Source organism: Haliotis rufescens, unplaced genomic scaffold, assembly GCF_023055435.1.
Source record: "Haliotis rufescens isolate VD_foot unplaced genomic scaffold, xgHalRufe1.0.p SCAF_12, whole genome shotgun sequence".
Taxonomy (NCBI): Eukaryota; Metazoa; Mollusca; class Gastropoda; order Lepetellida; family Haliotidae; genus Haliotis; species Haliotis rufescens.
Genome location: NW_025963802.1, coordinates 35643123 through 35662493, shown reverse-complemented (window position 1 = coordinate 35662493; position 19371 = coordinate 35643123). Strand labels below are relative to the sequence as shown.

The 19371-nt window shown below is 39.6% G+C and overlaps 1 protein-coding gene across 9 annotated transcripts in view; it reads right to left on the bottom strand.

Moving 5' to 3' along the window:
• The window catches only part of LOC124136605 (alpha-1,6-mannosyl-glycoprotein 2-beta-N-acetylglucosaminyltransferase-like), a 97610-nt gene that overhangs the window by 74917 nt on the left and 3322 nt on the right, over positions 1-19371 (bottom strand). The window contains exon 1 of one of the 9 annotated variants that reach the window (XM_046502578.2): positions 5159-5243. The exons of 7 other annotated variants lie outside the window; for them this stretch is intronic. The gene's annotated coding sequence lies outside the window, so the exon portion shown is untranslated. Of the gene's footprint in view, positions 1-4783; positions 5131-5158; positions 5244-19371 lie in introns of those variants that run through there. One more of the 9 variants, XM_046502576.2, reaches the window with a different exon arrangement.

Below are 19371 nucleotides of genomic sequence, written 5' to 3'. Positions count from 1 at the left end.
GCAGTTATTGATAAATAACATTTAATTTTGATTCCACGTCAACCAATCAGAATCATGGAAAATAGGATAACTCACACATTCCGAAATAACTAGTCGGCATATCAATACAAATATAGACTGAAAATGAGGTCAACTTAGGGAACACACTTGCACAAACGGGCTGTCACTCAGATCATTGAGTGCCATATAGCTCTTACATCCCCCTTTAACCCCCGGCCTGGCCCAGGTTTGGGGGACCGACCACTTGATCTCTTGATATTCTGGGGGGAAGAGGAGGGGTACTGGGATTTAATGGGAAAAAATAAATTTTCCCCGAGAAATCGTGAAAGAAATAATTATGTTGACTGTTGAAAAAATAAATTGCCTGCCACAAAAATTACATTGTTGCAAGGTGTTTTTCCCCAAAACAAATTCAGGCTCATATCTTAAATAAAAAAATACCTGGGTTTTTAGCGGCAGCTGAAAAAATATCCAATCACGATACAAAACGTATGGTCAGTCCCTTAAAACAGGTCCTCCTCGATCTGTGCTTGTTGAACAAGGCTACTTGCTGCGACAGCAGTCATGCACCGGGACTTGCTGGAATTTGTGTCATCACACCCTGATGACGTGAATCGCTGTTCATAGAATTAATCCGCCGTCATATAGCTGTAATATTGCTGAGTGCGGCGTTAAACAACAAACAAACCAAAATCATAGCATCAATCACAAGTTTATCTGGTCCGATAATAAGGCCACTGTCATACAGGAAAAATATTGCAGAGAGTGGCGTTAAACAACAAGCAAACTTTCACCCCCTCCAGCATACACATAGTGTCCGTGTGTTAGGTAGAATGTCCGTGTTAGATGCAGAAAGTTGCATAATCCAAGCTGACTGTTAATGCCAAGGACATTTCCCCTAACTTGACCTACCACAACACTAATCTCCATAACAACCCAAGCTTACACTGTCGTTACGCTTCTTAACCCTTTCCAACGTCACCTTTCTTAACCCTTTCGAACATGACCTGGTTATTCCTATGTCAGCCAACATCGCTAGGCAACACATGCAGGATGCGGTCTCGACTCCCAGCATCTGAACATTACTTCTTTGTTTGTTGTACTTCCTCCTTGCTTCTTTTCACAACTCATGCACCTAAGTGTACTGAGAGACCCATTCTGTAAAAGGCCAACCTTTCATAACTGCTTAAACAGTTTACAGTATATACCATGATATACATATTACAGAATAACAAACAAATATCACAGAATTACGAATGAATATTACAGAATTACAGCCTGAAGTACTTAATAGTAATCATGAATTAAATCATTTTGTTTTTGTTAAATGTACTCATGGATTTGATCATAATGATCAGCCTTCTGTAAATTCATTATACAGTGATCCCTCGCTATTGGGCTCTTCGATAAAGCGCTACCTCGGTTACTACGCGCGGTATCGCATGGCTCCCAAAATTTATGTACACTTTTAATACTGAGAGTTTTACACAGCCGTGATTGTATTGTTGTTCGTTGTTCATTTGCACATAACGCTTCTCATTGCATAATCAACCGTTTATCGCTGAATGGAGTTCTAATAATCTGTTTGAAAACATCCGCGGCAAGTCCCGGAAATACGATTGTTCTACTAGTTAACTTTTCACACTATACACCCTTTGATCTTAGAAGCGCATGCATGCAATAAAAGAGAACCACAAGCGAAGTTTATTTTCTTAATTAGTGGGCAATCCGATTTGAGGCGACACTCAACTCGTCATGCCCGTTGTTAGGTGACGTCATAGGATAGGATAGGTGACGTCACGTTCAATAGTGACATCATCTGGTTTGTTCTATGACGTTTCCATATTTGTAAAAGTGGGTCAGTGACATTCGCGTTAATTGCAGTAAATGTTTCAAAACCGATATTGTTGTTTCTTTTTATTTGATAACAAATTCCATCCATTTTAGCTATAATAACGGTAACGCTATTTTTCAGGGCATTATCGGTCTTTTCAACTGCCCTCCTTCGTCCGGCAGTGAATGGAAGACCTCGTGCAACTGCAAATGATAATGCCCTGAAAAATAGCGTTACCCTTATAATAATGAGGCTTATTATGCCAGAAAGGTTCCATGCCTATGTTAGTGCCATGTTTTTTCCACAACTGTCCACATCTAACCAAAGGGAATCTAAAACGTGTAAAATATGTTTTCAGGGTGGAGAAGTGAATTGGTCGTTGTTCCTTTGTTCCTGTTAGCATCCCTGCTCATCATCTCTGTATTAAACAAATCATTTACAGCTCCAGAGACAGAAACACTGGAATCGACACCAACCCTGGCTTGCATTTGTTCTGTTGAAAGGGATTTGGTTACGAGGAAATGAAAAAACAGTATGCATGTTGAAAAGGTTGAAGTGTGTATCACAGATGTTTCGTTTAAAATCCGGCAAATAATATTGGTATGATAACAACATGTACTTGATACTTTAGTTACAAGTCGCAATATTTCACATTTGTTTTTATTATAGCTTGTACCTGTCAACAATAGGCCTTACAATTAACAGGCCAGTGAAAGAATATGAAGGACATAAATAATACGAAATATCGGTCACAATGTTTCAAGGCTGAATCAAGAATGTATGAATCAATCTATTCTGAAGTTTAAAATAAACCATTCAAGACCGTGTACAGAATTGTGTGTCAATGGCCAAATTGATCACCTACACAGTATATGACCATAGAAAAGCCAAATTTTGAGGACCAGAAAAAAGATCCTGTAGAAAGGGGGCGGCTTATGTATCGTTAAACAACGTATCGATTCAGTCGAATGAACAATGCTATGAAACACTTTTTCAATGAACATGTGATACTTGTGATTAAACATCACTAGACATGATGATTTACAATATGTTGACATTAAATCGTTAAACTACAACATTAATACTACTTTTAATGAATTAATTTTAAGTATGGCAGTTATGATATATGTATCAATTTTCTGATAACTAAGGTTTGTTTCAAGGTGTCAATAGCAGTAATATGATAGCAGTTGCTGTAAATAACGGTGAGTTGGTAAAGCAGCCCTTATGGAAGGGGGCAAACGGAAGTTGTAAGTACCCGATGGACACCGAAAATTTTGGAAATATTATTGAATGAAAGTTTGATTATAATAAATAAAATAGATTACGTAGATTACAAACATGAGTCCAGATATACAATGATATACAACTAAACACTTTTTATTACGGATGGTGTAATGACAGGAATAACTTGTGTAATTCAATACAGATTTGTTGATTTTCTATTTCAGATGACAGATCGTGACAAGACGTAGTTTTTCAGGTTGGGGGTCTGGCTTATCTACCGTACATAACATTATGATTCTGATTTCAAGGAGCAAGTTAATACCTGGGCTTATCTATGGGATCGGCTTATCTACGGTCATCTACGGTAAGCTGTATGCAAATGCTAACCTGTAGTGTGACACTAAAACATGGTGAATGTGAGGTGTGATCGGGGTGTTATTGCAAGCATCGTTATGTAAACAAGGTAAAGAGAGTTTCAGAGCTTTAAGCTTTAAAAAGATACTCAGTATTGACAGTAAAGGGAAGGTATTGGGTGTATTCAAACGTCATATAAATATAGTTGTCTGTATTTACCTATGACTGTACCGACGCTGTATTCTCAGAATACAAATCAACCAAATTGTTTTACAGTTGCATGACAGTGGTTAGGTTATAGCTTCAATCAAGCGCTACAGCTGAAAATCTTACAGAGCCTTCTTAGTGAGTGATTGAGTGAGAGTGATTGAGTGAGAGTGAGTAAGGTTTTAGGCCACTTTTAGCAATATTCCAGCAGTATCACACGGAGGAGACCAGAAATGGGCTTCACACATTGTATCCATGTGGGGAATCAAACCCAGGTCTTTGGCGTGACGAGCGAACATTTTAACCACTAGACTACTAGTTTTAATCTCTAACGCATGCGAGAAATCCTAACCCTGGCCCATGTTCTCTTTGTTTGTATGTTTGTTGTTTAACGCCGCACCCAGTAATATTACAGCTATATGACAGCGGTCTGTAAATAATCGAGTCTGGACCAGACAATCCAGTGACTGACATCATGAGCATCGGTCCACGCAATTGGGATACGATGACATGCATCAACCAAGTCAGCAAGCTTGACCACCTGATCCCGTTAGTCGCCTCTCACGATAAGCATAGTCGCCTTTCATGGCATCTTGACGGGTCCCGTGTTCACCCTTCCATGGACATCAACTCTTCGATGTTATGAATCATATCATTGTTAGCAAATACATCACAGGTGTTGCACAATCAAGTCGGCGAGCCTGACCAGCCGATCCCGTTAGTCGCCTCTCACAATAAGCATAGTCGCCTTTTACGGCAAGGCAAGACATCGTCTACCCCGAATCTTGATGGGTCTCATGTTCACCCTTCCATGGACATCAACTCTTCGATGTTATGAATCATATCATTGTTAGCAAATACATCACAGGTGTTGCACAATCAATACTTTGTGCAATTATTGTATCAATGTAACTACAATGACATAATTGTAGATAACTGATGTAGTAGACGTGGTATACCTGCCAAGTGCACAAAAACTCTCAAAGAGTAGGTTATGTAGGACTACCTCACTTCAATACGAAATAGAAGTGAGAAAATCTCAAGACAGAAGCATATCTCAAAGGTCTATCTTGTTATAGCATGCTCGAATATTTTTTTCTGAAGAGTATTTAATGCTGAAAACGCCACATAAAAATGACTCAAGTATAAAATACTACTCACTCATTCCATCATGTAGTTCCGTAAGTTGACAGACCACAAGTTGGGAAAACAGGATGCTAGAGTGACACAATCCCAAACCCACCTCCCAGCTACCCGTCATGTACTCCACCCAGTAACAGACTAAAAGGAGACGTGGCCTTCACAGTCACCTCACCCAAGGAGGAAGTGAGTTTGTCCTGCTGCGATGTGCAGGCTCTGCATACAGACTGGTGATTAACTGTGGTCCGACACGGTCAGTATAAGCTGTACAAGTTGTCTACAACCTGCCTTGTGTTGTGCAACACATAGGCAATGTGAACTCCTCGACAAGGACCTCGGCTCTCATCACAATGGGGATTGGCTGTAATAGAATTAGTGGATATATCCTACACTTACTTTTAGGAAGCTTACATCAAGGTCTGTTGAACATGTGAAGCAACGATACGTAAAATCTAAGTCAAGACTTGAAGCAATGATTGTGAGACTGGTACCTTGTATTCACCTTTGGCCCTTATACATCACATCTTTTTATCCACGTTCTGAATACAAACTGCCTTTTGATTCGACATCCCTGAATCGGTGCACGCCTATTCACGTCTGGATGCACACGCCCATTCATCCCATTCATGGTTCAGTATCACTGTCTTCCCTTTCCAGCCCCAACTTGCCATTCAGCACCATCTTGCTTAGTAAACGACCGTCTTGGTCCTTGACCTATTACACATAACAATAGGAGTCCCAGGGTGATCTCCAGCATTAGAGAGTGGTCGGGTAGCCTAGTGGTTAAAGCGTTCGCTCGTCACGTCGAAGACCTGGTTCGATTCACGACATGGCTACAATGTGTGAAGCCCATTTCTGGTGTCCCCCGCCGTGATATTGCTGGAATATTGCTAAAAGCAGCGTAAAACCCCACTCACTCACTCCAGCGTTAGAAACTAACATTTTTAGTCCACTAGTCCTTATAATGATAACATATAGCAAAACCCTTAAAAATAGCAAATTTCTACTAGTCCCTATAATACCTTAACTATTGGACAGTTTGGCAAGGACTACAGGACAAGTGCCAATTTCTAACGCTGGATCACTGTGTAGTATGTCTGATGTCTATCATACAATGTTAAACATGGGATTTACTTGGATACAAATTGACATGGACTGTCCATCATTGTATTTCTTACTAGAATAGAAACATGAAATATACTGATGGAATAAATTAAGGGAACACCAACAACAAAGTGTTCAAATGCATTCACTGGTATTGCTTTCTATAGACAAGTGTGAGCATCGAATTCTGTGACTGCATTGATGAAGAGATCGGTTAGGCCACGCTTGTGTATTTTTGCATTCATGGATTGGACCAAACAGTATCACAATTCTACAATAAAATAAAAATAGTTGAATCTATTTTTATTTGCCCAACCACTCTATCTTATGTGGATTAGAAAAATAAGCAGCTGCAACAACAAATACCATACAAAATCTAATAACAATTAACTTTTAAATATCATTATATGAAGTCTCTGGGGACTGCAAACTCTTAGAAATAAAACAACACCGTCTTAAAAGTAAATACATGTGTTACTGTAAAAATACAAAACATTCCACTTGAAACACAATTAGCTTTTATTTATTTCACTAAGTTTATGCCAAATGCAATTTAATAATCATGATAATGCCGAGTCTCACAAACATATCTCTATTTTACAAACCCAATCTATCTGGTCAGCAAAAATATGTAAACCATAAAATAGAAACATTGTGACCATATCTTCAGAGTAAATACAGATGTCACATCAAATACATGCTGCTCTCTCTGTCTGTTCCTTTATTTTTTTTCCATCAGTATATGTTTCAAAATAGTTTCAATCCTTCCAATATCCATATTCGCATCCAGTGGGACTCACAGTGGCTATTTTATCCATACAGGACACATTGTTTGCATTCGGAAAAAGCGAGGAGATGTGTATATTGACCTGGCTCCATGCCAGTTGTGATCATTGATGGCCTGCACTTCATGGTACATAGCAACAGACAGACAGGCCACACGTTAAACCGTTTAATCATGTTAATGACGCTCGGTGATGCTAATCTCAGTGTAACAAAACCAGCTTCATCATCGGTGTCGTTTCATAAACTGGTTTCATTTCCTGGATCATAGAGTGTCTACAAATTTTAGCTGGTCTCACTGGTTTATTATTATTATCATAGGGACATTATTCTGATCATGCTGATAACATCATGAACATGGATGATGGATTGGTGTCGGCATCAACATGTACATATCATGGCTATTAGCCATCAAGCGTTTTTTATTCTGTTACTTGTCAATGTCCACTTGTAAGAGGCGACTAACGGAATCGGGTGGTCAGGCTTGCTGACTTGGTTGATGCATGTCATCGTATCCCAATTGCATCGATCGATGCTCATGATGTCAATCACTGGATTGTCTGGTCCAGACTTGATTATTTACAGACCGCCGTCATATGATTGGAATATTGATGAACGAGGGAATTAAACAACAAACAAGCAAACAAACAAACAAACAAACAAACAAACAATGTCCACCAAGGATCCAGTTACACCATCATCTAAAACCCTTACTTCTGGTCCACCACAGACCAATGCTCATGATCGATTCACTAAATCAATACCATTCGAACTGAATAAATCTTCCAAAGTTTATATATATCCTTATAACTTACCATATTTGCCATAATAAGCACCCCAGGTGCTTAGAAGTTTAACAAAAGAATATGCTTATTGAACCATGTGAGAGCTGGTGAGAACAATCCCATGCTGATGTAACTAAACATTTTGCTATAAAAGGGAACTTTTTGTAAACACTATTATCAATATTATGCTTTTGTTGTAATATATCCCAGAAATAGCCATCATATTGACCTACGCTTTACCATACTCTACTGGTGGTTCAGTTGACAATGCCCTGTTCCACATAGCGCTGTTAGTGCTAGGACTACCGTAAGCCTAGGTTATAGTAGGGCAGTTACGATCATCTTAGTGGTGGTTCAGTTAACAATGCCCTGTTCCACATAGCGCTGTTAGTGCTAGGACTACCGTAAGCCTAGGTTATAGTAGGGCAGTTACGATCATCTTAGTGGTGGTTCAGTTAACAATGCCCTGTTCCACATAGCGCTGTTAGTGCTAGGACTACCGTAAGCCCAGGTTATAGTAGGGGAGTTACGATCATCTTAGTGGTGGTTTAGTTAACAATGCCCTGTTCCACATAGCGCTGTTAGTGCTAGGACTACCGTAAGCCTAGGTTATAGTAGGGCAGTTACGATCATCTAAGTGGTGGTTCAGTTAACAATGCCCTGTTCCACATAGCGTTGTTAGTGCTAGGACTACCGTAAGCCTAGGTTATAGTAGGGCAGTTACGATCATCTTAGTGGTGGTTTAGTTAACAATGCCCTGTTCCACATAGCGTTGTTAGTGCTAGGACTACCGTAAGCCTAGGTTATAGTATATATAGCCTTATATCACCTTAACATGCTTAAGGCTAAGATCACTTTGAACAACGGCACCCAGTTCCACATAGCGCTGGTTACAGTAGGGGAGTTACGATCATCTTAGCGCTAAGATCACTACTTGGAACGGAGCTGGTCATCTACTTTTAGTTCACATGGTCTCAGTGCAAAGATCAAAAGAAAGTTAATCTACAATCATTATTGTGCCACAAATAAAATCATACCTCATGTCCTTATCACGCTACTTCGAGTTTTTTTCTTTTGTGACAAACACTCCGACATACCACACGTTAGTTTTGTGTTTGGAACAGTTTGACGAGTCACTGTTTGCAATCAATCTGTGATAGCGAAAAGGGATACACTCTGTCAGAAGCCTTTGTAATGAAAACAAAACAGTGACTTACAATAGTCAGGTAACAACTATGGCTTCAAATTGTTAAAGTATGGGAGTTACGATCACCTTAGTGCTACAATTGTCGGAAGTCTATGTTAAACTATGAAAGTTACGATCACCTTAGTGGTATGATTGTCACAAGTCTATGTTGAAGTATGAGAGTTACGATCACCTAAGAGGTACGATTGTCGGAAGTCCATGTTAAACTATGAAAGTTACGATCACCTTAGTGGTATGATTGTCACAAGTCTATGTTGAAGTATGAAAGTTACGATCACCTTAGTGATACAATTGTCGTAAGTCTACGTTAAAGTATGGGAGTTACAATCACCTTAGCGCTACGACTGCTGTAAGTTTATGTTAAAGTATGAAAGTTACTATCACCTTAGTGGTACGACTGCCGTAAGTCTATGTTAAAATATGAGAATTACCGGGGTACAATCACCTTAGTGCCGTAATCGCTTTGAGGAACAGGGACAACATGCAGCAACCATGGCACCAAGACCATAGTCTTTCCCATACTTTTACAGTGATGGAAACTAAGCATGAAAGTGACGGGATTCTTGTCGCAACCATGGTGACCCTACGTAACATACAACATGTCACTAGATTCTGGTAGCTGCAGATCTCAAGGCTCCCACCGCCTTAGCATGAACTGAGCAGTCTTTGTACATGTTGTACTGTGATCTTGGTGCAATTGGGACATGGTTTTAGGATATTGTTGGGGCTGGTTTGTCATGTTCATGCCCAGTTTCTCATGACAAAACCAAGATGTGTACATGTTTTGAAACCAGGGTGCCTTGTACAAAACAACCTTAGCACTACGCCTGTCGTAAGTCTATGTTAAGGTATGGGAGTTATGATCACTTTGTACAATGGCAACCAGGGCCCCGTTCCACAAAGCAATCGTAGCGCTAGGACTGTCATAAGCCTATGCTAAAGAATGAGAGTTACGATCATCTTAGCGCTACGATCGCTTTGTGGAACAGGTCCCTGAGCCATAGTATATTCTTTGGGACGGTTTGTTAAGTCCCTGCAGTTTTTCAGGTCATATCTCATCAGGGTTTTACCTTGACTTACAAAAGTAGGGCTCCAGGGGACCCCCAATAATGAATTGTAAGGGTCCCTACAGGCAATATGAGGTCCTGTAAAGTAAAGAGCGCTACGACTGTCATAAACCTATGCAAAAGAATGGGAGTTACGATCATCTTAGCGCTTCGATCACTTTGTGGAATGGGGCCCTGTTCTTTTTGATAAATACTTTAGAGCCTGGAATGAATCATTAAATATAAACAGTGGTCATGATTGATGGATGAAATAAGAGACACCCATAACAATGAGAACTGATCTCGATGCGCTGTCGGTACAATGAATATAATTGTGCATCCGAGGGAAACTGTATACATTTCATTCTGCGTTTGTCCTCTACATTTGTGTGTACCGGATGCACATTTGTGCACCACATAAAACCCTGTCTCATGTAAATACAGCTTAATGACAATCGAGATAATACTGTAATCATATCAGAGTTTTAGTCCTATTTAAATGCAAAACCCCCCATGAGATACTGCCAGTTTCTCCCTGCCACATGTTTCAATGGTGTCAAATTGTACTTCAATGACCGAGAAGGAAAAGGAAAACGTTCTATCATGTTGTAAAGTTGACTTCCTGTTCTCCCTGTCCTCTATGTGCTATTTGCATCCAGAAGTTGTCAACATTTGACATCACCATGTACTGAATCATAGTAGTAGTTTAGTTTAGCAGACCTAAATGTCACATAGTCGTCATGGTTACGTCATGAAGACCCAAGGATCAGGGAGTTGTCATGAAGACCTTAATGTCACATAGTTGTCAAGGCTAGTCATGAAGACCCAAGGATCAGGTAGTTGTCATGAAGAGCAACATGTCACATTGTTGTCATGGTTATGTCGTTAAGACCAAGGATGAAGCAGTTGTCATGAAGAGCAACATGTCACATGGTTGTCATGGTTACCTGATGAAGATCCAAGGATCAGGCATCTCTGTCATGAAAGGACAGGCCAGAAAATCCAGTCCCATCATAGCGCATTTACTGATTTTGTTGTGTACACATGCAGAGAGTCTGCAGGTTATAACTTAGAAAACATGTTTAAGAAAAGATTTCGTTTTGCGTCACAGCGGGGGCAATTTCAATGTCTCCGCCCAAACATTTCGTCTGTAGTTGCCTCAACATAAAACACTCTTTATTGTTACTCAAATACTAAATCCCTGGCTTCAACACTAAAGGAAGGTCCTTGATGCTTCCTGGATCCTACAGTACTGGATCCCAGGGATCACAAACACCTTTATATTTAACATTAGGAAGAAAAGAAAGAAACTTAACATTATACGGTCAGAACCCCCTTTTACTAAGTTTCAATTCATCCAAACTGATTGCAGTGCCCAGCCGTCACTAAAGTCCTATATTTAAATACTGACATGCTCCAAATAATTGTTGTGATCTGTTTGTTTTCCTGAATTTTCTGAAGGGATACAATGTAATTTTTTTCTGCGGAAAACAAACATGTTTTTATTGCCAATGGAGAGACTGTACGTGCTGGTGACATGCTTCATTCCGATTCACTTTTATAGATGGGGTACTGTAAACAGCTTTATTTCTGCGCCGTTAAAATATTGCGAATACCACACCAAAGACAATACTGCGACGAGATATTTTTGCGAGTTGCCGTGTTGAGATGACACCTCGATTACCAAACAATAGACAGCTTCTCTCCGAAGCTAGTTAATCTGAGTTGGCCGGAAAGTTGACCAGTGTCATGAAACCGATTCACGCAAGATGGCTTGTTTCCTGTGTGGACAAAATTGCAAAGGACACTGACGCAATCAAGCGAGGTTGGAAGAAGGCAGGATTACTGTGAGGTAACAGTGGCACTAATTGGTCTGTTTACACTGTCATTTGTGATGTATTGTGTGACCATTCTGCATTCATTTGTGTTTTTAACTTATTGAGTAACTTGTGGTTCTGGTTGATGATTTCAACATTTGATGACGTGTTGCAATGAATAAAGTATGTATGAATTATTTATACTTATTTTTGCCTTTTTAATTTTTGCTACTGTGTCTCGTTCGCAAAACTCGCAATAATAAAACGGTCCCTGTTTACAGTATATAAATCAGCATAGATTTTGAAGGCTTGTACAGGGTGTCGCCTAATATGTGGGGTCGCTTCATAGACGGCGATATACGGTAGTAAAGAAAGTGCATGAGTGAGTGTGTAAACGTTGTTTTATCCCAGTGAGCTGTTAACAGCATCTGAGCCTGCACTACCAACAACCATCACCGTCAGTACTGACCAATCATCATTTAGCCATCACGGAAGACTACCCTGGCATACACCCCTTGAAGATCCGGGTTGGAGTAGATCTTCAGCAACCCATGCTTGTCGTATGAGGTGACTAATGGGATCGGCTGGTCAGGCTCGCTGACTTGATTGTTCAACACCTGTGATGTATTTGCTAACAATGATATGATTCATAACATGGAAGAGTGGATGTCCATGGAAGGGTGAACATGGGGCCAGTCAAGATGCGGGATAGACGAGGTCTTGCCTTGCCGTGAAAGGCGACTATGCTTATCGTGAGAGGCAACTAACGGGATCAGGTGGTCAAGCTTGCTGACTTGGTTGGTGCATGTCATCGTATCCCAATTGCGTGGATTGATGCTCATGATAGCAATCATTGGATTGTCTGGTCCAGATTTGATTTTTTACAGTGTGTACAAACCACAGTTATATACATGTAGCTGGAAAATTGCTGAATGCAGCATTCAACAAACAAACAAACCAAGGGGTGCTGGGACCTGCCCTGCCTCTGATCCCAAGTGAGTGAAATAGGTCCGGAGAACCAACACTGCAACTTCCTAAATCCGTAACTTGATGTAGGTACATTCATGATACGGTAACCACGGTTGCATCTATTGTCCTGATGCACAGATTAATGACAAAATAATCACAATGATAAGCGGTGACTCATCCCGTCATTGAGTTACACACAGCCTTGTGTTCAGATGTAACACATACTATCTGAGGTGCAACTATTCACCATATGTTACAAATACACCCTCCTTCGAGATGAGACTTTTTCAAGAGCTTAAGATTTAGAAGGTCCTTACATAGAAATACTTCGCCATTTAACCCTAAGGACCCCACTTAATTTCAAACACCTACTGTCAGATACGATACAAGTACTGTATTCGACGTAATAAGCGCCTAGGGCGCTCTCAAATTAGAAATAGGGGGCTCTTATTAGAATATTATTTTGGTGAAAAAATCATAGTTGAAAGATAAGTTTCATGGTTTATGCTGACAGCCTGAAATGTTTATAGACGACAGATATATTTTTCCAGAAGGGTGCACATAACACACGAGTGCGTAATAAATAATTGTTCACTAGCCAATATACATGTATTAGCAAATATCCCCGTGGGCGCTTATTAGTGAGGGGCGCTTATTACGTCAAATACGGTATATTATCGGTGAGTCGCGTGAAGATGTAGCAACAACGATCAACATCAAATGACAAGCACACACACAAGGGTAACACGTAAATGGCGTGACCACAAGTTGTCAAATATTACTTTCTGCCGTTAAGGGCAAGCTAGAGGTCACAAGTCTTGTACTAACAGCCTCAACTCTACTACACACGCGTTTTAGTTGGACTTATTCATTTCCTTTGATGATAGAAACGTTTCCTCAGCATGCAAAGTGGAATGTTTTCATGTATTATATTGAAACCTTGCTAACCTTGCTAACGAGACATGTATTGTATTGAAACCTTGCTAACGAGACATGTATTGCATGACACGTCGTGCATCATTACTAAAGCCTCCATACAGCAAACATGAAGAGAGAAGTTCACAGACTTATCAACACCTCCTCTCACATGTCGGAGTCTGCACATTATGTCAGTACAGATTTCGCAAATTGAAAAAGTTCCTATAACAAATGGCTCAGTAGAGATGAGTTCGCTGAACAAACTAGTTTTAATAATAATGATAACAATAATGATAATAATAATAATAAAAATAATGCCGAGTTCCAGCTAGACTGTTCATTGACAATAGGACCAATAAATGCAATGTTAAAATACCTGTGAAATTAAGTGGAAAAAAAGGACCTTAAACAAACGATCCGAATTTGCCTCCTCACTTAGTTTGGAATTTAAAGTCAAAATGCAAATTCAACTAATTGTGGCCTGAGCACTGACCATTTGAAACGGCAAAGCTGTATATTTTCATGATTTTGAAGGTTGGAACAAACTAGTTTTAATAATAATCATCATCATCATCATCATCATCATCATCATCATAGTAGTGCCAAGTTCCAGCTAGACTGTTCACTGACACAGCCCAATAAATCATCATCATCATCATCATCATCATCATCATCATAGTAGTGCCAAGTTCCAGCTAGACTGTTCACTGACACAGCCCAATAAATCATCATCATCATCATCATCATCATCATCATAGTAGTGCCAAGTTCCAGCTAGACTGTTCACTGACACAGCCCAATAAATCATCATCATCATCATCATCATCATAGTAGTGCCAAGTTCCAGCTAGACTGTTCACTGACACAGCCCAATAAATCATCATCATCATCATCATAGTAGTGCCAAGTTCCAGCTAGACTGTTCACTGACACAGCCCAATAAATCATCATCATCATCATCATCATCATAGTAGTGCCAAGTTCCAGCTAGACTGTTCACTGACACAGCCCAATAAATGCAATGTTAAAATACCTGTGAAATTAAGTGGGAAAAAAGGACCTTAAAGAAATTATCCAAATTTGCCTGCTCAATTAGCATGCTTAGCATGCTTAGTTTAAAATTTAAAGTTGAAATTGTGTGAAATTTTAACTTATTGTTATTGTTATGGGCAAGAGTTGAAAGCGGAGATGAAAGGCCACTGTAGTGCACTACATGACCATGCCTGTGCATACCCATACAGTAATTACAGTACTATTATCTATATCTATTAAATTATGGGGAGATATGGCTGTCGGGGCCATTACATGCAGAAACATGATAATCTCTGATCTGGGTAGATAGGCGATATTTCTGACACACTTACCCAGCTGCAAACACGTCGGTGTCAAATGACAAACATGTTGAACTACGTGTTACGCAAATGCATGAGTCAATCCTGTTTGTCAATTAGAAGTCTTCGGTTGGAATAGGGAATCAAGGTAGCTTAGTGGTTAAAGTGTTAGCTCATCATGCTGAATGCCCAGTTCGATCCCCACATGGGTAAAATGTAGAAAGCCTATTAGCATGGTTACTATAGCTTTAAACACACTGACCATGTTGTCATTATAGACACTGGGCATCATGGGTATAGTGATCTACTTCAAGATCCCCCTTATCATGCTTACTGGGCTGTAATACCTTGAAGTCTGTCCCTAGTCATGTGCCATGACTGTGGAATTTATAGGGTAAAAAATATTTTGTTACTAAAAGCCTACACAAGTCAAGATCAAACAAAACCAAGTCGAGGTGCTGGTCTGGTTTTCTTGATTCCACAGTCAGCGTTAGAGACTGGCACTAGTCCTGTAGTCCTTACCAAACTGCCCAATAGTAAACGTATCCTAAGGACTAGTAGAAATTGGCCCATTTTAAGGGGTTTGCTATATGTTATCATTATAAGGACTAGTGGGCAAAAACTGTTAGTTTCTAACCCTGATGTCAGTCTATGAAAACGACAAAGAATACATGATAATTATTCACAAAAACGTTTTAATAACCTATGTGTTAGTATGGTGTATCCTGTGTCCTATGTTACACCATTCTGTAGCTCTGTTACCATGGTTACCTTATCAATAAACACAATTAAACTCTATGCTCATTTCCGAAAAGATCATAATAAAATAGAAGAATACTCTCCTACCCATCTTGCAGCTAATTTAGCATGTGAATCTTGATGTTGAATAGTTGAATAATTAGGGGGTTTAAGTAGATATAAGCATGACAGGACCTGTTTGATCTACTCACTATTTTAGCTTATTCATATTCAATAGTTGAATAATCATGATAATTAATATAATTAAGGGGTTTACAGTAGATATCGGACCAGTGTTTGATCTACTCACTATGTTAGCTTATTCATATTGAATAGTTGAAAATTAAGGAGTTTACACTAAAAAGAGGAGCTGTGTTTGATCTACTCACTATTTTAGCTTATTCATATTGAATAGATTAATATCTAAGGGGTTTACAGCAGACATAATACAGGGTATGAACCTCCCAAAAATTTCAGCCAGACAACAGGACTGGCTAGCTGAAATACTTGCCAGCCCTGACCAAAACCTGCCTGCCCACTATAATCATATGTTTCTCAGGATTAGCTAACGGGGTTTCTTTTTTGGTTACATTTTATCATTCATCTTTACATGTGAATTAATGCTTATCATCGGGAAATATTTAGAATATGAAATATAACCCGACCGTCGGGCAGGGGGATTTGAAGATCTGGCAGCCCGAGTTGAAATCAACCCGTCTCGGACGGTCGGGCAGGCAGGTATTTCGAACACTGCATAATAGCAGTGTTTGATCTACTGACTACTGCTGCATCCCTAGCCATGTCTATAGTGACCATATTACACTGCAGTCATCAGCATACAGACTTCAGCACAGCTGACAGCATACAATGCAGTAAGCAAGTGTGGCCGGCCTCACACACCAGTGAGCGACAGCATGAGCATTGAGCCATGTCCTTGGGCCTGTTGACACACTATAACCATACAAACTGTTTGCCATATGTGTTGGACTGTAGCTAAATATTCAACTTCCTTGTTGACTGGAGCATAACTAACAATTATTCTACTTGCTTCCTTTGACCGCCTCCGTGGCTTAGGGGTAGAGCGTCCGCCCGATCCCAGCCGCGTCATACCAAAAGACGATAAAAGATGGTACTTGTTGTTACCCTCTCTGGCACTCAGCATTAAGGGGCTAAAACAAGGACTGGTCGGCTCGGAGTCAGTATACTGTGTCTGAGTGGGGTATTCATGTTAAACTGCGGCATGGTATCTCAGTGAGCTAGCACTATAAATCGACATCAGTCCGCACTAGTACAAGCAGCCACACACACACGTACATGCACGTCGCTATATGAGTGCAATAATCTTGGATGCGACGTTAAACCCAATTTCACCTCACCCACCTTCCTTTGATATACAACAGGAAGCACAACATAACTAAGAAATGTGCGTTTGGTTGTTGGTTGTTCAAGGCCACACTAAGCAATATTCCGGCTATATGACGGCGGTCTGGAAATAATCAAGTCTGGACCAGACAATCCAGTGACTGATATGAGCACTGATCCACGCAATTGGGATACGATGACATGCATCAACCAAGTAAGCAAGCGTGACCAACCGATCTCTTTAGCTGCCTCTTAGGACAAGAATAGTTGCCTCTTACAACAAGCATGGGTTGCTGAAGAGCTATTCAAACCCAGATCTTCACAGGGTCTTTATGGGAATCAATTACACATAAGCACTCACTGTGTGTACAAGATGTACAAAGACTCATTTATTTCTTTATGAAGATGGTGTTTATATAAGAAGCCTTTACTGTCAAGTGCTTTACTGTCGTCGTCTTCAAACAAAGTTCTTTCTTGCTTGCCGTTCACTCCTTCTCAATACACTCGTGTCAATACACACATAGCATAGAAAAAAATAAAAATAAAATAAAACATGTCAGTTCTCCTTTATGTTCAAGTGACATGCAGACCCAATAAAACTTGTTTCTAAAACATGCAGAAAAGCCAACGCCAGATTAAGGCAATTAGGAATATCTTGGTAACCATGGTAACTGGTGTCTAGAAGTAGTAATTAAAAAAAACTAAATGCAATCCTTCCTGTCATATCTGACCTGATGGTTTCGATGAGAATAAATCTTTATTTGTATTATATTATATTTCCGAAACTCCTCAACATATAAAAAACTTTCCATTGCAAGCCAAAACAGTTCAACTGATTATTTATTGGTTATATGAGACAATGGCTGCAGCAGGGTAAATATTTGATATAAATTAAAAGGAAAGTTTTGGGGACATGATTGATAGTACCGGTATGTGATTGTGACATCATCATAAATCCTGATATATGCAGTTATACAGTTAGTGACATTGATGACAAAACATTACATACATTAAACGTGTTCAATGAAATCTTTTATTTAAGAAATATACGACGAGTGAGAGTCGCTTATCGTACAATAAAACACTGAAGGGACAATAATATGAGGAGGGCAGCCCAGTGTGGTTTATTCTCCCCGCAGTGTTTTATTGTAAGATACACAACAACCACGAGCCGTTTATTTCTTATATGACATATCAACATTATATACAGCCTCTTTAAGGATGATAAAAATGTACAAGCTTCAAACTTATTTACCCGTATTTAAATAATGATTACTACCTCAATAGAATCCGACTTCAGCAATGTCGGACATTCTGGGACAAGTCCATTTTATGCACAGGTGGGTATTTCACGCATTTTCTAACAATCCTCACAATGATTACCCGTACCTTTTCTCCCAACACCGATTGTCCTATCTCCCCACTTATAAACGCGATTGTTCAGCCATCACATTTATCTTCGTTGCCGTCTTACATCTATGGGGAACAACTCACTAGACACTCCCCTCTCAAAAATAACGTCGTCAAACATATGACGTCATCAAATTGTGAGCACATGTTCAAATCTCCAGGAATGATGTCGTGAGATAACAATGTTTAATCGAGAAATAAACCATGCTACGTTCTTCGTTGTTCTTTGAAGTTTATCGCGTAGAAATCTTATACAGGCATTTAGAAGTTGGAAGAACATGAATACATGACACTTTTTATGGATAAATCTTTAATTCTTTGTCACAGTGTTTCAGAGCTACTTATTCAGTATTCACCTGACGAAGGAGCAAGAAGTAGCTCTGAAACATCGTAACGTAACAAAGAATAAAAGAAGTTGTTATCCATAAAAAGTGTCATATATTCGTGTGCAATGATATAAACATAATATCATATAGCATATTAGGTACCGGTAATATTTTTAAGGTAAACATGGTAAGTAATGAACTATGTATCAATAGACTCATTTTGTAATTCTGGTGACATCTTGTTTTGATAAATCCATATTCATATTAAATGACTTTTGAGGACAGCCTCACCTTGAGTAAGCTGTTGCACAATACAAGTGACACTACTCTGGTAATCATGGTAATACCACAGAGCATCTCAGTATGAAGCTGTTAATAATGATGCATACTAGGGCTGGGATGGGTAACTCCAGTACCCGGGTCGGGTGAGTACTGAGTAGGACCCGGGTACCCACAGGACTACCCGGACCCGTGGTTAGTCAAGTGATATATTGTTTAATGACAAAAAATATCTAGAACCCTATGGTTACACTACTAGTCACTAATGTTCGCATTTCTTTCTGACTATGCACCCATTCCTTCTGATGTTTCATATGATTGAATAAAGATATAACTTAATTCAACTTCAGTGTATGAATAACCAGATTGTTTAATGCGTGTATCTAAATACGTTTTTGGCAGGGTTATGATAAAAATATTCCCAATCAGACATTTTGAGACATCTCCTGAGACCTACAGTGGGCACCCAGGTAGGGTCGGGTAATAGTGGGGTAGTAAATTTGGACTCGTCCCAGCCCTAATGCATACAATGGC